Here is a 21,445-nt window from a genome sequence, read left to right as displayed (position 1 = left end):
TGTTCCGTCGGCACTGCGCTAGGAAGCCTACGAGTATTTTATTTATTTGATAATTAAACATGAACAAACTTTAACAAAATTATAAAATAAAGTTATTTTCACAAAAAATTGCGCGTTGTATCTGGTCGCGCGGGAAAAGCTGTTGCACCTGTTGGTAATGATACGGGTGCAATCCATCTTCTCGAATAATTCGGTGTACGAAAGATTTTGGTACACCGAGGTTGCGTGCTACATGCCGAATGCTGTTTCTTGGGTTTTCTTCGAAAATTTGAAGAATCCGTTCTTCAATATGAATATTTCGCTGTAAAGGATGTTCAATATTTTGTCGCCGTATTTCCACGCATTCCGTCTCTCGAGCACGTCGCACACAATTTTGTATTGTAAACGCCGTTGGATACCTTCGATTGGGAAATCTTTGAGCGTATAAACGCTTTGCGGCTAATAAATTTTCTCCTGCCATCTCGACACAAATAATTATGTCTGTATACTCGTGAGCCGTATACATTTTTGCGTACGATATTGCACAGTACAAAACACGACAATGTGTCGACGTTCGACAGCACGTAGCAACATCGAGTTAAAACAATTAAAAATCTAAAATCTTAGCCGTGCTGCTTCAATAACAATCGGTCGATAACCAAACTACTTTTACTGTCGCACATTTATCTGTCGATAAGTAGATAAATGTAATTAATTAATTTGTTTTGGGATAACAAAGAAAAAAAATTTTAACCGCAATGCGTTGTACGTGCAAAAATTTGCGAATTGAAAGCATCCTACGGTGTTCACGATAAGCAATTGCGTGCTATGTACTAGAGAAACGAAATATGTGGAAGTGCGACGACAAAAATATTGAGCATTAATTGCGTCGAAACATCAATATCAAAAAACGGATATTGCGAGTTTTCTTTCCGTATATCTTCAAACTACGCCACTTTTATTGTAGAATATTTTACCACTAAAACACATTGTAGGTTTTCTTCATTATTTATAGCCGAAGAAATGCTTCATTTTCTATAAAAATATTATAGAGCGACAAAGTATTATTTACTCCAAATAAAATTTTTAATTTAAAAAATTTCATAATATTAAAGCACGAAAATTCCCCTGCTGTCCGCCAGTGCTCATTTCAGTTCAGGTAGAAACTGCATGTATGGGAAGAAATTATTGATAATAAAGTGGTGTTTTTGTTACCTAAAAACGCGTTAAATTGAAACGTTAAGATTAATCTTATTTTGAACAATCATTTTCAAATAATTATTTTCTACCAGCTAATTTAAAAGGAAAGCAATACGCTTCATTCTTAAAATAAAGTAAAAAAACGGAAAAAAACAAACTTCTTATTCTTCTGAAAGATCTGCCGCTTCGAGTTCGACAAGATTTAATTTTCCAGTAGGACGAAGCTCCTCCTCATTATTCTTGCGGCAAATATTAAATACATATTTTAAGAAGCGAGGGGAGCCGATTGCATGGCCAGCACGTTCTCCGTATACATATGAACGTGTTGAATTATTTTGTTCAAAACTACATTAAAGCTCAAATAAAAAATGTGCTTGATCGTATGCTGTGTTACATCGTAGTACGGTGCGGGTGTGGGTCCGTTCGCCGGAACGTTGCCACACACCGAGATGAGCCGTGTGTTGGATGAAATAAAGATTCTTCCTTTTGATATCTCGAGTGTACACTTTATTTTTCCTTGTGATTAAGTTACAGTAAATACGCGTCGCGTGACGTTTGATAGGAATGCCCGCGACGGCTTCCAAGTTGTCGCTCATATACTCCGCCGAGTTGCAACCTTAGCGAGTTTCGGCCGCGGTGGTTGATCGGAGAGGTTCGTCAACCGTACGGACTTATTTTAATCTTCGCGTATAAGTTCATCGCCCTATTTCGACATCGGGCGATAATCCCGAAATCCTTGCCTGATTGCGAAAGTGCAGGGCGATTTTTGGAAATGGTTTGCAACCAGAGCGCATTCTTCAGAATGCTGTTCAGGTTACAACAGCTGAACGAAGTCCGTGATGCTATTATAGCGGCCTTCAATACAACACGCCTGACATGGCGCAAAGGACAACATAATAAAATAAACTTGTACCGGTGGATTAGGCCCACTGAGGATACAACATTAAAAAAGACACAACGAGCTATCTACCTCATAAGATGTTTTGGAAACGATAGCGTTTCGGTGCCGTAAGAATTAAATAGAAATTTACTTGCGTGTCGCCGTTCACTCTTTCTCACGCGTTGTCGCATCGCCTTGCACGCGTATTGTCGCCTCATATCGTTTGAGCGTCGCCGCTTATTCTTTCTCACGCGTTGGCGCATCGCCTCGCTCGAGCTGTCGCCTTGTGTCGCTCGCACGTAGGCGTTTATTCTTCCTAACGCATTCCTCGCTCAAGCTGTCGCCTCATGTCGCTCGCGCGTAGCCGTTTGTTCTTCCTCACGCATTATCGCATCGTCTCTGTCGAGCTGTCGCCTCGTCTCACTAACGTGTCGACGAATCCGTGAGTCGAATGGGTAGGGCTTATTCTTCTATACTAGAACCGTTTCTAAACGCGCGCGCTTATTCGCTCTATTTTATTAATTTTCATAAATTTTTTTCTCGGTTATTAGTGGAAATAATGCAAAATGGCAGGAGACTTTCTGACATGTATCCACGAGACCCACCTACTTCTAATAGTTTGTCAATATGGTCTGAGACACCCTGTATATTAAGTGTACAAATAAATTTTTGCCGTTTTTTATAAAAAATTGGGCATTTGTTACATTAAAACGGTACCTGTTTTTTAATCGAAGTATTGTCTGTCGTTTGACACTACTTTTTGCCATCTTTCAGGCAGCATACGTGTTTAAGATTTCAAGCGAAAGATGATTACTCTTTTTTGGCCTGCGTCGGTTCGAAATTTTAACTGCGGCCAAGCTGGCGTCCAACGCAATAAACAATTGACAAACAGTTCTGGCAATTCTCTCATCGCACAATCGAAATGATATTTAATACCCGACCGTTCTCGAAGCCGGGATTGTCCGGTAACTTTATGCCTTTGTCCTTTGAGAAGGAAGTTAGGTATCGGCTAACGTCGCCGGAGTCAATCGTTATCTGGATCTTAGAGAGAACAGAATTCTTTCTAAGCGCCATTTACTCCTTAGAGATATTCGCGCGCCGCCGCTTTATTTGTATTATTACACGCGTACAATCGTGTTGCATATCCGCGAATCTTCGCGAACTCGTCACAATTTTTGGCGTATTAGCGTGCTATCGCTGTTTGGATATAAAGCTTCTGTCCTCGTGCGACGGCAAAGTCTGTCTATCGTTTTATTAATAAATAGTTGAGTGACTCTTTCTTTTTTTTTAAAGTGCTATAGTTTTGTTTAAATCCTACCCTTTTCCTACCACTTCAAGCGATCTTAAACAGATATTTCCGACAACCGAAGAGCAAGAGATCCAGATATTATGCGTGAATCATCCAAATAAGATCATTAGAATTGAAACCGCCCCTTGTTTTATCCGAGCAGGCCGGACTCGGCCTGGCGATCCGCTGTCGAGTGGCGAATTGACGTGTGAACGGGTCCGGCCGGGGCAAAAACAAATACGCAACGCTTCAAGTGAAATCAAGATTTCATTTATTATGCTTTACAGAGATAGATAGATATAGATATACATGAAACATGAAGAACGCTATTTACATATAGTCGCGGCGCCTTGATGTGCCGTCAATATTTACAATAGGTGGGAAATCCCGGTGTTAACGCGATCGCTGGCTTCGCGGAATTCTCGGTCGTTTTCGCGGCAACGCGCTGGATCTACGGAGTCACGCGATGTTTATCACCGCGGTCGCGCGACGTAGGTATTATTCTCGGTGTTTATAATATAAGTCGCGCAAGGCCTTGTTTTTTATTAACGCGGTTTTTTCACGCGTCGCAAAATATAAACGTCGCCCGTGACTTGGCGAGTCGGTGAGGCAAGGATTGCACGTAGTGGCCGGCCGCCGAGAACACTCGGCCGAGACGAAGGACGCTTCACCCCGTAGGCAGTTTGGTCGTTCGACGGTCGGTATCGAGAAGGAAGCGGCGGCTGAGAACCCTCAACAAAGACAAACGATAGTTCACCCCGTGCTCTTTTGCGACTTGTTAAAGATTGGAAAGGCGAGACAGCGGATCGGAGAGCGGTCGTACACACTGGTACGGATCGAGAGTTGTGTCTAGACCGGAAGATGACCCCTTTTTATACCGTTTTTCGGCACCTCCTAGGGAAAGTTTGTTATGAGTGGGGGCTCTTGCAAGCGCTACGGTCTTGCGTGGCTCGAGACGAAAACCCGTCCGCGGCTTCGCGTACGCTCGCGGTTTTTCGTTGTTTGCCCGAATGCGAACTTAGCCGGTGGAGCGGTTTCTTCGGCGAGATCTCGTTAAGTCCGCGTTTCGCAGTTTAAAAAAAAAGGGTGGGCGCACCGCGCCCTTTGTTCTACCCGGCGGATGGTCGGTCGTGACAGCCAGTCGGTGGACACCGGAACGGAATGTACGCGAACATCAGGTTACAGAATAAATAATATCGGAAAACGACGATTACCGGCGAGTGTCAGGTAACAACAACTGACATAACAATACGAACAAAAACAGTACACGAATCACATATCATAACACATTTACCAACGTACAATCTGACACTCAACCGAAAAAATGTTGTGCTGAGTAATCTAAAATTAAAAGCAATCGAAATACAGAGCGAAACAATTATCTTTAACCTGCGAGAATTGCAACGACTAACTAACAGTCTCGACGAGTTAGATAATGAGATAGATAAAACAAACGAGATCCCTGTACATAAAGTAATTGTATACAGGGTGTCCTAGACATAACGAAGGATACTGGGAGGATAGATAGAATTGATTGAGACAAGTAGAAAAGTACCGTACCATTTTGCAAAATTCTCAACCGTTATTGAGAAAAAAATTAAAATGTATAAATTGTATAGGCGTAAGAGCGACAAGGATGCTGCGCGTGAGTGAGCGCGACAGGCGAATCGCTAGAAATGGCGCCGTCGCCTGTCGCGCTCACTCACGCGCAGCATCCTTGTCGCTCTTACGCCTATACAATTTATACATTTTAATTTTTTTCTCAATAACGGTTGAGAATTTTGCAAAATGGTACTGGACTTTTCTACTTGTCTCAATCAATTCTATCTATCCTCCCAGTATCCTTCGTTATGTCTAAGACACCCTGTATACTAGCAGCGGCGGAACAATTGTAATCATATTAAGTATGTAAGTTTAAAGCGCTAGCGCCAAAAACTTTATCATACGATACTGTCGATTATACGACGACCATATGATTCACTTCGCATTGTCAGCGAGACAGACAGTAGAAGATATGGCTCCGAGCTTGAAGCATCGCGATCCGATTACTAATAATATTAGAAGTATTGACAATTGTATTGATTTAGGTAGGTAATTAAGTACTCGTTTATTGTTATGTTATGTTCAACATAATGCTGTTAATAATTATTAAAATAGTTTTCAGTAACTACATCATTTGTTGTTAATATTATTTTCAATACTTCCACGGATTAAGTTTCTGATATCGAAACTTACAAGTATTATTATAATCATATTTTACTAGTAAGAAAATATAATTAAAAAAAAAACCGCCCTTTTACCGCGGACATTGAAAACAACGATTAGATACTCCGCTGCGATGGAGAACGGCGAAATATAAAATTAGGTTTCAACAAAATAAATATTGTAAAAGAAAAAGAATGAGCTGTTCTAAAATCAACTCAATCTTTTTCTTTCTTCTAGAGAGGAAGGATGTTGTAACCCGACGCATCTACGCAAGTGATTGACACACTGCGTGCACCAATTTTTACGAAGACTCAGCAGATTGCCAAACTGTTGGAATCTGCTGAGCCTACGGTACAGTCTCGTCAGCATTTACGACACCGCGCATTATCAGCAGAAGGCAGTAGGGCACTCGGCCACTTCCTTCTGTAATTTCGCTGACAAGACGTAAGTAAATAATATAAAATGCACAAGCTTCAAAGCTTGTGCAGTCAATGAATTACAAACTAGCGACCCGTAATTCGACCATCGACAATTATAATAAACGCGACACGGAGAAATAAATTAACGAAACAAAAAGTATTATACAAAAAAATTACGTTTATTCAATTTATCAACCCATTGCCGAGCTACGGTCCCGGAGGACGGACCCTGTGCACTGCTCCGGTGCAACACATTCCATATTTGCGCTATAAGAGTTCGCGTGAGAGCGAATTTTGACTCGTGTCATTTGACTCACTTGGGTCGTCACCGCACCGACACCCGTTATCGATATGTTTACAGGCCGTAATTTCAAGTTCAACGACTCGATGAATTTCTTTGTTACAATACTTGCCTCTGAGCCCGTCCAGTAACGCGCGCGCCGGTTTTTTAACGTTATTCCTATCGACAACATAAATGATCGCGGTGGACAAAAACACGCAATCGCCACGACGTCTGGCCGTCTTCTGCGCTAACATAGCGATCACTTCGCCCAAAGGCCCCGCGCCATCGCTCGCCGCCGAAGTTGAAGGCGACTGACCGCCGCTTGCGCTATTAAGTGACCTCTGATTCAAATGCAGGACCGAATTGTATTTTAATTTGCATAATCGGCACGTCTCGGCCGGACACTGCGCCGCATGATTAGTCGAAGAGCGCAAACAATTCAAACAAATCCTTTGTTTCCGAATTTTTGAAATTCGTTGTTCAACCGGCAGAGCGGTAAATGCTCCGCATACATGTATTGTGTGATCACCGCGGCAATATCCACATTTGTTTTCGACCGCGGTCGCGTGCAGAGCATGTCTTCTATTATCGCTGCGCCCCTGCGCGCACCCGTCGCCTCGCCGGGACGGGACCGCATCTCTTGGCATTACCAACTCCAACATTTGAATTCGCCGTATTAAAAATTCTGTCAATATTTTTAAAACTGGTAGCTCTGACCCAGTCAACGATGCGTGCCATTCGCCAAGCGTCACTCTGTCTAGCTTTGCGCTAACAATATAAATGATAATATCGTCCCAATGCTCCGAGCTACGCCCCAGTGCCCTAAGTGCCCGCAAATGTCTCGAATAGCCGTTGCAGATGCGACGAAGCTTGCTCACATTTTTCTTGAGCATCCGTGTCAGCTCGATTATCGCGCGAATGTGCGTGTTAACGATTACCTGCTTATTATTATACTTCTTGCGTAACATAGTCCATGCTAATTCGTAATTTAGCTCGAAGATTTCTAAATTTTTGATTACATTTTTTGCGTTATCGGTAAGCGCGGCCCTCAGGTATTGAAATTTCTGAATATTGTAACGCCAGATTGTCGTGGAGTAATTTTTGAAACGAGTCATGGAATAAAAACCACTCCTCGTACTTGCCTAAAAAGCTCGGCATATTAATTTTTGGCAGCCGCACCTGACCCACCGCTTCACCACCGTATTCCGTGTTTTCGCCGTTTGTCGGAGTCGATTGCGCGGACGTCGCCAACCCGGCAGGTCGACTCAAGCTATCTAATTTCGCGGTTAAGGCATAATATGCACCTTTGAACTGCTCTCGATCCTTGTCTTCCGCCGCGTCTAATCTTCGATTTTCAATTGTAATTCATGGTACTCGTTCCAATATCCGGATAAACGCGCACGCCGCTCTCTCGCTTGCGCTCGCACATCATCGTCGACAACCTGAACGCTATTTACGTAAGACTCTATTCGCGTACATGCACCCTTTAAAGTGCCACGTTGCTTTTTCAACTGCGCTAACGCCCGCGCAACATTCGCATTTTTTAACGGAGAAGCGTCAGACGCCGAGCCGCCGGTGCGATTGCTCGTAGCGGTCGACATAGCTCCGTCAATTACCGTTGCTCGTTTCGTTCAAATCTACTGTAATTCCGCTAACCCCGAGCGTTATGCTGTACAAATGTCAAATTTTTAAATAGCAATTGGCGCAGTTCCCATACAGCTTACCCTACTCCGACGTGCCGTTGCCTCGTCGATCGTGACTCAGCTGTGACTTGGCTGCGTTGCGTTTGTCATCTCCTCTGTGTCCGTGGTACCCGCCGATCCGAGTTTCCGTCTTTTCCCGGCGTAGGTTGATCCTCAGGTTGCTGTCCGGCATTGTCCGGTCGTCTCGTCAGTCCCTGGTCGCTTTTTCCAAAAGTATCCGGCTCGAAGGACCAATTGTTGACAGCACACAAGTCCGTCCGTGGATAGATAGAAACGGCTCATTTATAACTTTTATTGTAAATTAATTAGAGATCGTTTTTTGTGACCGTCTTTACTTTTTTGTCTTGCAAGGCAAGACTATGATGCGAACCAGTTAACAATTTTTTGATCGAAACAAAGTTAAACGCCTGTGTACTGAAATCAGAATAATTAAAGAAACTCGTCAAAAACTATCGTCCCTTTTTTACGGCTTGAAACTAACACTAACGCTCTTTAGACAACCGCGGATCTATTTATAGGTGTTCCGCACACCTTCTCGCTAAATCCCTAGCCTATACTTGATCTCGCGTCGGTTACCGCTATCGTTCCCTTGAACTGTGTTGTCAAAATAGTGACGTCGCATTTAATTTCTTTTTTGTTATAATTCCTTTGTTCTAGCGTTCTAACCGTCTTGTCTTCTATATTTTTACATTTATCCTTAACAACACGTCGATCTTTAAGTAGAGTACAACACCGTTGTCACAAAGTTAAAGCGTTACAACAGCTACATAGATGGGAAATAAGTATAGAGAAAGGTGGAACAAACGCAGATAAATTTGCATTTATAACGGAATATGTACTGCAAAAGTTTAAAGAAGCTTGTGCTAGAAAACCTATTATACATGATATGAATTTACGATTATGGGTCTTGGAAGCAAAGGATCAAATGGATTTACCCGAATTTAAGGCAAGTAAATGGTGGATTTGGAAATTTAAGAATGTACATAAAATTGTTTCCCGTAAGATAACAACATTCAGGACGCGAGTTACGCTTGAAAGTATAGAAAATCTACGAGATATCGCAGAATCGTTTGATTCAAATGTAAAATCTAGCATTTTAGTTATTGGAGTTGAAGAAATTTATAATGCAAATGAGTAGCTTCAACCTTGAAATATATTCTGAGCGAACATTGGCGAAAATAAGAATGATAACAGTTAAAACAACGGTTAAATCGGTATCTGCTACGATACACAGTTACACTATAATGCCGATTATTTCAGCAAATGGTAGTCTTCTTTCACCATTATACTTGGTTTTAAAGGAATCTACTGGAATATTTGGTTCAAGAGTGGAAGAATCTCTTTCCGTCCAGTTAACATTTATATTCAAGCTTCGAAATTAGGGAAACTTACATCTGAATTACATTTTAAAACTTGGTTTAGCGAAGGATACCTACCGAATACTGGTCGTAAAAGCATGCTACTACTTGATTCGTGGACGGGACACTGTCCAAGCCAGTTACAGCAATTGATTCCAAAAAAAAAGAAGTACAATTTGAAATCATTCCAAAAAAGACGACGGGTATGATTCAACTTTTAGATGTGTTTGGATTCCGGATTTGGAAAAATTTTGTACGCACATTTTCAGATAATGTAATTTTTCAAGAGAGAGATGTCAATTTGCATTCCCGTAATGAAATAATAAAGTTGCAATCACTAACGCACAATCAGCTTTCTTTACCTAGGATCAAAAATCTTTTCAAATATGCTTGGTTTAAAAGCGGATATGTAGAAACGCATCTTGGAAAATTTCAAAATCCAGTGGATTTCTGTTACTTTAAAAATGAAAAACATATACCTAAATGTAAAATTTGTGAAATGGATGCTTTTATACGCTGTGCATGGTTTGGTGAATATTTCTGTTTGAAACATTTTTATGAAGAAGACCATTATTGTACTAATTATAATCCGTAATTTTTAGCATATCTACCGTTTTACATTTGAATATTTCTTACAATGTATAATTATAAAACGCATGAACAAACAGTGAATGTAAACGTTTGAAGTAGTCAAAAATCAGAAACATCCGCATCAAGTTATTCGGAAAGTTTGACAAGGTTATCGACATAACCAGACTCCGTTTCATTTTTATTGTTATTTCTCGTCATTCGACAGATCACGCAAATTTCACATTTACTTTCAACTTCATAATCAGTCACTCGAATTGAAGCTGGAACAAAAAAGTTTTATATTAAAGAAAAACTATTGCACACAAAGTTTCACAATGTTGAATATTTAAAGATTCTCTAACTTTTTTTGGTGGAAATTTTATTATTATTATTGAGCTTATTGACCTGATTAAATTGTTCTTATAATGAGAAGTTTTACGCATATAGAGTAACAAATAAATTAAAAATTTTTTAGTTGCGGCTCAAAAATAATTCTTACGGAAATAAAGTATTTTCATATGTAGAGGTTTTTCACTTTCCTCCATACAACTCGGAAACTATTGAAGATATCAAAAAAAAGTTTTATGGTAAAAACACCTCCGTTTAACTGCAATAATAGAATTAAAAAAAGATTTTTTTTTGTAATTTTATAAACAATTTGTTGAAAAAATTTTCTTATCTAATTCTGTTACTGAAATTAAATATAGTTGTTTTTTCTATAAAACTTTTGTATAAAACTTTTTTTGATATCTTAAATAGTTTTCGAGTTATATCGAAAAAAGTATAAAACCCTTCTATTTATAAGGAGTGGTTTCACTCCTTTAAAATGAAATTTAGCACAAACAACAAATAGTTTTTTGTTACAGATAAACTCTACATGCACACAAAGTATCATTTTTTTTTTTGGATTGCTTAACCTTCCTTGTGAGTTGCACGCAATTAAGTCAGCAAACTATTGTTCGTTGAGAGATTACGATGAGACTAGGCGATAAGTCGAACGGGATAAGTAAACGTAATGGGAATTAATATCAAAATTAGACACGAGAAGAACACGAGGCACACCTTGTGAATTCCGTACGATGTTTAGGCAGGAAGGGCCACTTAATTTTTAACAGTTACAAATGTCGACAAAAAGCACGACTATATAGTTTATTTAATCGGACAAGGCTAGAGAGTATAATTAAGGTTGTTTTTAGATAACTTGAATAGTTAAACCAATATTACTATACAGGGTGTTCTTCAAGTGTGCGGCAAAATTTGAGGAATAAATTCCTAATGCCTCAATAAGAAAAAAAAAAAGACATCAACATATGTTTGGAATTGATTAGTTTCCGAGTTATTACAATTTTGTGACACAATTCTCATATCATTCTAAAAGCCCGTTAGAAGGCATGTACGATCTCTTTCCAGTAATCGCTGGCTTATTTTCATATTATTGCAGTGTTTTGTATATACGCTCACCAATTTTAAACTTATTGGACTTCTTTCTGCAGGGTTATGTAAAGACTTTATGCATTCATTTGCAGAGGATTACGTAAAAATTCTTTGCGACTAAATTGTAGCAGTTTTTCAAATAATATATATCATGCCAGGAATTTAAGAACTTGTTTGCGATTCAGAGAGACAACGAGTTGATGCTTGTATTCAGATAAAAGGTGGATATATTGATTATTTTCTTAAAGATAATAAAAGTGTTACTTCCCACGGTCTTCCAGGATTTATTTTTCTTTAAATTTTTTATTATTCTCTTTTACTAAAAACTCTGATAAATTAAAGTAAACTTTCTTAGATAAATCTATCAATTATAAATTAAGTTTGAACTTATGACCAAAGAGTTAATGCACTTAGGTTTAATAAACACGAAAAATAGTGAAAATTAAGAGCTAAGAAACGTTTTTAGTTTGAAAGCAGAGAATCTCTAACCAACATATAGTAATTTTGGTGGTAGGTTAAACTTATTAAAACAAATGAAAAAGTCCTATATCATTTTGTAAAATTTCTCAAAGATAATAGTGTAAGCATATTAAATCAGGCGATCTCGCAAAAAATAACGTAAATCCACCTCTCCCAATCCATTTGTTTGGAAACATTCTGTTGATCTTTTATTTCGCACTTACCGCAAAGTAGGCTGGAACACCATCGAACTAAAGCCACATTTAGACTCTAGCTTTCAACGTGATATTTTTCACTAAATTTTGAAAACTATTTTGAAGAAAATGAACGAACCTCGCGCCTGGTAGAAATTTCTAAAAAAATGTGTAGGTCAATTAATTGAATGCCAATAATTCCTACCCAAAGATTAATACTTTATCGGTGTTGATAATTTACAGTTCACATCCAGTGTAGATTAACTGCATTCCAATAATGCAAATTATGTCTATTGACAGTTACATCATTATTAAATGTTGCTTAATCTGACTACAACACAAATTAAAAGACGTTACGATTATCTTGTAATTTATTTTGAGCTTATATGCTGTACTGGATTGTTATATTAAAATCATTCTGCGAGAGTTCTCGAAGTATTAATATGCGTGTTTAATTTTGTACTTGCCGCGAGACACAAGCGCAACAATAGTTAGAAAAGATAAAAACACTTATGCACAAGCTTCACTCAAGAAAACATTACTTTCTGAATATTCGATTTACACTTGGCTATGGGCAACGACGTCTTCTGCGAGACAGTAAATATAAATATCAACTGCACGATGGAGACTTTTCGATTTTTTAGCCGAAGCGACGATGCTATTGCGAGCTCGTTCTAAACCCAACTAACTTGCATTGATGCAAAGAATCGAAGCCAGATCCTTGCTGCTAGGCTGGTTCTTTTGTCTCCGATGATTGATAGGAGTATAATTACGGGAGACTCCGAGTTTCCAGAACGTCTTTATGGCATGAATAAAACTAGCGACAGTTTGAGATAGAGCACGCTCAAGATCTGTAATGCGACCTCAGCCTGTAACATGAGTTTTTGAAAAGATTTGTAATGCAACGCATTTTCCATTCGAATTTATTAAAAATATTCGATAAATCTCAAACATTCCGCCCGCCTCGTCATGACTAAGACAAAATATTAAACGCTAGCTATGATTATAAATGAAATTAGCCTAAGCTAGGTAACAATTAAGTCTTAAATAAAAATAAATTTTATTGTTGAGCATTGATCTTTTCGAGAGGCACAGTTTTAACTGTAGGCCGTGTGAGAGTGGGCGAGGCAGTTTTTAAAGTAACTACGCGTTGACATTTCATCAAAGATTAAGGTATGATCTCCGATTACACGATACATATAAAACTTGGTAGCTTTAACTGCAGCTTCCCAAATTCCGCCAAAATGGGGAGCTGAGGGTGGATTAAAATGCCATTTTATATTATTACTGGCTGAGGTATTTGCAACCTGTTATTTTTAAGTTAAATCACCGAAAAATTTTCGTAATTTGTTATCGACTTCGATAAAACTTGTATCGCGATTGCTGTACAAATTTTTACGTAGTCCTTTGCGAGAGATGACTATTTTAAGAGCTGCTAGAAATGCATCAGTCGTATAATCTGAGACCAATTCTATGTGAATAATCCGAGTTGAGAAACACACAAAGATGACAATAAAACCCTTATAAAGTTTGTACCCACGACCCTTAGATGCTTAAATCATTATTGGTTCAGCATAGTCGACGCCTGTATTTAGAAATGGGCGAGCTTGGAAAATTCGATTATGCGTCAAATCTTCCATGAGAGGATGCGGTGAGATGCATTGCCTGCGTATGCAAGTGACGCATTGATATATTAATTACTTAATAATTTTTCGCTCACCAATAATCCAATATTGTTGACGAAGAATTGCAAATTTCTATTGAGTTTCTCCATAGAGAGTTTGATGATGACAAGCTTTTATAATTTATTTTGATAAATATGGATCTCGTGGTAAAATAATGAGATTACGCTGGTCTTTTGCAATTGATGCTGATTACAATCGTCTTCCTAGCCGCATAATTTTTTGTCTTGTCGTAAAAGGGAGCTAAGCGTGCCAAAGAATTTTGCGGAGGAAGTGACCTTTTTTCGGAAATTGTTTTTCATGCGAGAAGAAACCGAAGAGTTTGTGTGCAAATTAACCAAAGGTCGTGAGTTTGTTTAAGTTCTTCTGTTGATAATTTATCCGTTAATGTTTGTGTTTTTCAGAGAAGCCATCGACGACACCACGCGATTACTCTGATTAATTGTTGAAGTTTTGGAAATCTTAGTAGGATTTTGCACGCCATCGGAAGGGCACAGGCTGCGTGTACCTTTACTGGTTGCTGATTTTTTTCGGTGGTTAATTGAAGATTTATCACAAGGCGTGACATTGTCTCGTCCGTAGATTGTAACCAGGACGGTCCGGTTAACCACTGCAGGTGATCCATAAATTCCTTGGGAGATTGTTCCCTTGAAGCACAATTAGCAGGATTTTCATTACTAGAAATGTAATGCCATTGAGTTATATTTTTAACTAATTTCGTATGTAATGTGACTGCACAGTTCGAGATGAGGAAGAGTGATGGTTTTTAAAGATAATACTTCGGTTTTGGCTTGAAAGAAAGCAACTATAGTAATAAATTCATCCTCTGCAAATGTGGTTATACGTAGAAAAACCACAGCAGCATAAGCCTTTTTCAAAGTATCTGCAAATGCATGAAGTTCAATACAGAAATTAGATCCTGGACTTTGAAGCCAGCGTGGTAAGGCAATGTTTTTTACAATAGGAAGTTTGGAGTGAAAATTCGTCCAAATTTGCCGATCTTCGGGTGTAAGGGGTTGATCCCAATCTATTTTCTTCAACCAAAAGGATTGTAATAATATTTTGGCCTTAATAATAACTGGTGCCAGCCATCCCAAGGAATCAAATAATTTGGTTGTTTCAGATAAAATCCTACGTTTAGTTGGCTCATTATTATGAGTAAGTTTAACATTGAAGAACAATACATCTTTTTCCGGATTCCAATTTAATCTTAATATTGAATAACCTTGTTCAAAATTCCACTCAATGATTTGCTGCTGTATTATCAAAACTGTATCATATAATTCTTGATAGCTGAAGTTTGTTTTCCTCAGATGAAATCCGCCCGCCGTACTAATTTTTATTAATTAATCAATAATTGCTCGGGCGAGAACAGGATCGTCTGCCTCGATTAAAATGTCATCCATATAAGTTTTCTTTGTTAATATATTTGAACTCAAAGAAAATTGTTGTTGTTCATCAGCAGCTAGCTAATACAATGTTCGGGTGGCTAGGAAAGGAACGGGAAAAAGACCGTAAGAACTATATTTAATTAATATTCTTGGATTGATTTTGATAAATTATTGCCATAAAATTTTTTGTAAGTTTTGATCACCTGGATGAATTATAATTTGATGATACATTTTCTCGATGTCTGAGGTAATTGCAATCTGATACCACATCTAGTTTTGTAAGACATCTGTTAACGGAGTTAAAAGATTTGGACCTGTAAGAAGTGCTTCATTTATATTATGAATCCCCCGTTATGCAACAGGACCGTACCATTAAAAATAACTCGAATTTTTTCTCCGTGCCGATTGTTTTAAATATCCCGTGGTGCGGTAAATAGCAAATGGATTTATTTTCTAACTGAGGTGTTTTATCAAGAGACATATGCTTTAAGTTTAAATATTCGTTCATAAAATCAATGTAAGCAGATTGAAATTCAGGCGATCGGTGGAATTTACGTTCCATTGCAAGTAGTACATTTTTGGCGATTTTTCTAGATCCAGAAAAATCAAAATAATTTTTTGCCAGCGAAAAGCGCACCATACTATAACGGCCGGTTGCTAAACGTTTATGCGTTTGCTTAAAAAGGTTCTCACAGCGGAGATCCACTGGTTTCGGAGGGATTTTAACAGGAGTGAGTTTTTTTTATTGTCAAAATTGAGGCACCAAGTGAGAAAGATCCGTATTTGCCTTACTGTGAAAGACGGTTGTAATACCAGCATGTTCTGAACCGCCCGCCGTGTTCAAAATTATCCATCCTAACGCAGTTCGTAAAGCTGTGGGTGTATTTAATTTTCTCTTTTTTACATCATTCTTGATTATAAGAGCATAAACATCTGTCTTAATATTAATTCTACGGAATTGGAATCGAAAAACTCTGGATCTGCTAGATTTAATTCTTTTAAATGCGGCCACAATTTACAATTTTCTATAACCCGACGGTCATTTAATGAAACATGTGGCAAAATTAAAGCTGAAATACGCAAATGATAATCATTATTGAAGCGAGAAGTAATGTCAAGATTTATGCGTCCGTGCGCATGACCAAATTTGCTATTCCCCACACCAAAAATTGGAGTTGTATCAAGATTTCGCGGTAAAAGTAATTTCTGTGCAAAAAATTCTGAAGTGATAGAAACTTCTGATCCCGGTTCAATTAATGCTCGTAAAAGAATATTCTCGCCATATTTATTTTTAATGTTAACACGAGCCGCAGCTAATAAAATAATGATATTTCTTAGCTGAAAACACAAATGTACTGACGTTGCTGTTGACCCTAGCTTGGCTTGCAAAGTAGAGCTTTCGGCAGGGGGTTCTGAGGCTTTACGCTCGGCTGGTGCTAATCGTTCGCAGACTTTGTGGATAGTGGTATAATGAGGTTCTTTGCAGACGTTGCATTTCTTGGTGGAGGGACATTGTTGATTCTGTGCTAACCGAAACAATTAAGGCATAGTTGGTGAAATAAACCAAAATCTTTACGGGCTTAGGGGCCTTTCTTCTGGAAATCTGAACATCCCAGAATGTAGTGAGCTCCGTTGCAAATAAAACAGCGGAGTTCTGCTCAAGGGTGAAGGTGCTGTTTTTGTCTCGTAAGAACGAGAAGTGCGAATCACTGATTTTGAAGACTGAGTTGCAGTTTCCGGAGCAGATGATTTTAGTGCATCCAGGGTATGGATCTGCCTCTCAAGAAAAGTTTTCAGATCATCATAAGTAGAGAGTTCAGCTGAGCAGCCAATGAGTGTTTCCCATCCCCGGCGGAATCTGGGATTTAGTAATTCGATAACAATATGCACAAATATATCAGAGTTATTATAATGGGCCGATCGATTCCTTCTAGGGCACCAATAGTTTGCAGCATAGTATGAAAGTGGTGGCATAATTCTGAGGCGGACTCCGTCTTCATTTTTGAAAGAGAAGTAAAAGTTGTGAGGCACGTACGTACCAAAAGTCTTTTGTTGGCGTAATGATTTTCAAGCATTTTTCAAACTTTTTTTATAATTTTTGGTGATGATCGGAATATTTTGAACTATCTGTTTGGTCTCCGAAGATAATGAAGCTTTTTTACATTACGTAAAGACGTGTCTCTTGCTATAATAGATTGAAACAGATCCTTGAAGGCCGGCCACTCGTCAAATTTGCCGAAAATGTGGGCAACTGGATATGAGGCAATTGCCGATGGGAAGACGAATTAGAGCCTGGAGTAGTCGCTTCGGTTCTCTCCTCATTCTTTTTATTAATTTCTTCAAGATGATTAAGAAAAGCGGCATGTTGACTCGTATAGGCTTTCTCCACGAGACCGTAAAAATCATCTTTGATATAGTCATGTGTTATATCTTATATCATGTGTTATATCCCGAGTTCCTGGTAACAGAAAGCTCGAGAATAACGACGAAGTTTTACACGCGCGCAAAACAAAACAGCAAAATCGGCAGAATACGCGCCAATCAAGGTAACCCGGCGTTTCCGGCCGGGACGCGACGGTTCTCGAACCATCGCGGTTGCCACCTGCGAATTGCTGAATACTAGCAATTTTAACATAGTAATAGCCGGGTATATTAGCGGTCGACCACGGGCCGCCCGCGGATATTCGCAAAATATAACGCGGTACGCACTAACGCCGTCTGTTACCTCTCTAATCGTAAGGAAATTGCATAAGAAAAGACGCTGTACCAAAAAGAATAAACTGTGGAATAATTAACGTTTTATCACGTCTCTTTATTTATCAATTTTTCCCGCACATAAGTCGGGAGAACGGATTCCACAGCACCTTTGTGGTGCAACACATGATATTTAACGGCCTACCAATGTTGACTGCACAGTGCATCATGAGCTGCTTCAAGCTTCGCCCAGTTTGAATCGATGAGTTAAAGACGACCAGATACCGCCGGCCGCCATCGGTCCTGGAGACTTCGAGCCACCGCAATCCTTTGGACAAGCGCTCCCGTCCAGGCCTTTAGATCAGTCGTGAGGCAGTCAACTGCCGACACCGCCGCGGTCGAACGCTCTCGACCGCCGCTGTCTTTAAAGGCACTTTTAATTACCGTGATCCCCCGGACGGGTTTTTCCGTCCTGGTATTGAATTAACCGCGCGACAGTCAGTCGCCGGCACCGCTGCAGTTGGGCACTCCCGACCGCTGCTTCTCCAATTGCTCCGGGCAATTTTAGTCCCATCGACGGACGCTCCCGTCGGTCCGGACCGTTGTAGACAGTGACCGAAATTTCCGCCACTGACGTCGATAAGTCAGTCCGACTAGCTTTTTGCACACCTGGAGTATCGAGTCCTTCTCCAGGATAAGGTTATCCGAATGTATTGCTCGTCCCGTTCTACGGCCGATCTAACTAACGTGACCTTGCGGTCCGGCTTGCGCTCTTGCAAAACCCAGCTTCGACAAATAAAATTCCGGCAACGCTGGGACGCGATGCTACCGTTACAATTCTAATTGTTTGTTTAATTTAAAGTAAAAGAAATTAGATTTTGATTAAATTTAAGGACTCTTTTAATTTGGTTTTGGAGTTTTTTAATCTGAATACGCTTACTGGCGCGTCTCTTTATTTAAAAAAATAAGAATTGGAAACGCTCGCTAGCGACAGCAGCAGAAACACTTAGCAATCTTTCTGCGCGCGCTACATAGAGCAGTGATAATGAAACGCAATACTCTTTGTTTGCGAGGTCTCTCAAAAACACTTTCAAGGGTGACCCGAAATAATTAATTATAAACTGTTGCTCCGGGGCCAGTGCGCGAATTCCGTCTTACGGGACCGTCGGAAAAGGTGAGAGGGCGAAGTGGAAGTATTTTTATAATTGTTCAGTTTTTAATAAAGTTTTTTAATTATTTTTTGTACACTATGTTAAGTTACTTGCTTCCTCACCTTCGCGAGGTATCGTTGTCGGCACGCACCTGGAATCACGTTACGCGCGACGGTCACCGCGCGTCTTTATCTTAGAGTGTGACTGACTGATTGTCGCGGCCAGTGGCCTGTGGGTATTTGTATGATATCTCGTTCTTCTTTGTCAGCAGGTTGCATGGTCGTAACTCAATTACCGGGCCAATGCAACCTCAGCGATTTCGGCAATAGGATCTCGCAACCTTTTCTTCTCAATTATGATCTATTCCATATTTTTTGTTAAATGTAAGTTGTTGATGCGACTTTAATCGAATTGTGTTGTGAGAGCCTAATCCATTCTACTTTAATTGTTGTAATGGGGTACGGGTTACAACAAAACAAATTTAAACTTAAATAAACAAACAAAATTTTATTTAAAAATTAAGGAACAAAATTTGAGAATAAACAAATTTAGCGCCAAAACCAAATTTAAAAATAAATATAAATTAAATTAAACACAGAATAACATTTTATTTAGAAAATATCAAGAATAAAAATGTATAAGTTATTTTCACTAACAAGTAACACTACGGAAGTGTCATACGGCGATTTTCCTGAAACTTGGAATACAACTAGTACATGGAAAACTATTAGACACGTATTTTTTTATATTGGCGCAAAAGGGGTTTAGAGGGTAGAAATCACCCTTATTGATTTTGAGGGTTGGTTCAATTATTTTACAAATTATTTTTAAGATTGTTGCAAAATTAGGTAACTAAAAGTGCGTTCCGAAATGCGCGTAGAACACATAGACTGCATTATTGCTGCGCAGCGCTTCAAAACCGTTTTGTTTTGTCCATGCGCATAAAGCACTATAATAATTCGGAACGGTTTTGAAAGCATACTATGAGTCGATGAGGAGTTATTATTGTCAACAAATACATAGGAGCCTTCAGACGATCTGAAAGGACGATATATGTATCATTCGGTGTATCATTCAGTTTATTATTCAAAAATTGAGTTTATATCTTTTTCTAGTGCTTTTCTAACAAGGTATTGCAAATATGCTGAGTCTATAAAAAATAAAAATAATCATTAAAGTAAAATAATACAACTCATACATGAAATATTAATTATATAAATATAACCTTGGTTTGCTTTCTCAATTTCTTCTTCGTTTAGAAATAAAGTGAGCACTTTATTCGTCTCTTCTATTAAAACTGGAAACTCTTATAACTGAGTTATTGTCTATATAACAATCGATGACACTGTTGATTAATTCGGAGACTTACTTCACTAATATTGAAGACTGCAATGCGTAGAAATCTAGAAAGAAATACAAGCACATTAGTATAATTATACAAACCGTATGTACAGAATGTTGCGAAAAAATCTAAAAATTTTGGTACTTAATTCAGTAGAGATGTACTGTGTCCACGAGAACTCGATTTTCGAATGATACACTGTTATTGTCGTCCTTTTCGATCGTCCGAGGGCACGTTCCAAAATTTTTATGTTTTTTTTTATGTTTTTGTTATCAATAATGGCTCCTCATCGACGAAGGCACGTTCCAAAATACGCATAGAGCACATAGATTGCATGAGACGCATTAAACACATTAGCTGTTTCAAGTCAAACTAGAAGCAGTCAATGCGTTAGAAAGATGCTAAAAATTCAGAATGGTTAATACAATCTGGGGAATTCTGTGCGCTACCAAAGCGCTACCAATGCGCGCATTGACCAAATCGGAACGATTTTCCATGCAGTCTACGTGCTCTATGCGCATTTCGGAAAGCACTCTAAAGGTTTTTGCGGTCGCTGATAACGAATTTGAAGCCCGTTTTTATAAATTTAAAATAGCGGATATAATATAGCGAGAAGTCCGTGCAGATATAACAAATTGAGGTGTTTTTTGAACGTGATTTCCTTTGCCTCTCACAAATTGGGGTGCTTTTTAAACGTCAGTCCCCTTGCCTCTCACAAGTTGGGATACGTTTCGACTTACACTTTAAATTTAGTGCAATAATGTGCAAAGTTAACGTTTGTTATAGCAAAAAGTGCTGCATGCACATTGATATCATACACCAACCACATTTAATTATTGCAATATTATTGCACATGTGCTAATGCAATTTTTTAAACAGAAATCTGTAGAAGCTTTGTATTTGTCGGGTTTTTCTGCAATGTACCCACACTTTCACCAAGCGTATCGAAAAATATTCTTAAATCTGTGGGAGGAAAACTGGTTATGAATTAAAAACTGTATTTTGAGAATGTTATTTCTTAAACGTAAATTTAAATCATAGTTATACTGCATAACAATATCCGAAAATTGTTTTAAAAAATTCTTCCAAGGTTTAAAAAAGTAAACATTCAGCGGTTGAATTAAACCAGTAGTTCCAGCAAGAATTGTAAAAATTTGGACGTTTTATTAATTTGATCAATTCGGCCAGTTCAGAAATCTAACAAAAAGACAGA

General features: G+C 38.7%; 1 protein-coding gene and 1 pseudogene across 2 annotated transcripts in view; both read left to right on the top strand.

Annotated features, from left to right (window-relative positions):
* Positions 1-21,445, top strand: part of LOC139113574 (cilia- and flagella-associated protein 58) — a 164,909-nt gene that overhangs the window by 26,922 nt on the left and 116,542 nt on the right. Inside the window, exon 1 of one of the 2 annotated variants that reach the window (XM_070674808.1) lies at positions 14,036-14,339. The exons of the other annotated variant lie outside the window; for it this stretch is intronic. The gene's annotated coding sequence lies outside the window, so the exon portion shown is untranslated. Of the gene's footprint in view, positions 1-14,035; positions 14,340-21,445 lie in introns of those variants that run through there. 2 annotated transcript variants of the gene reach the window in all.
* Positions 8,620-10,046, top strand: LOC139113576 (uncharacterized; annotated as a pseudogene).

Source organism: Cardiocondyla obscurior, linkage group LG03, assembly GCF_019399895.1.
Source record: "Cardiocondyla obscurior isolate alpha-2009 linkage group LG03, Cobs3.1, whole genome shotgun sequence".
NCBI classification, from domain to species: Eukaryota; Metazoa; Arthropoda; class Insecta; order Hymenoptera; family Formicidae; genus Cardiocondyla; species Cardiocondyla obscurior.
The sequence above is the reverse complement of the archived record's forward strand: the minus strand, read 5'-3'. Positions and strand labels throughout refer to the sequence as shown.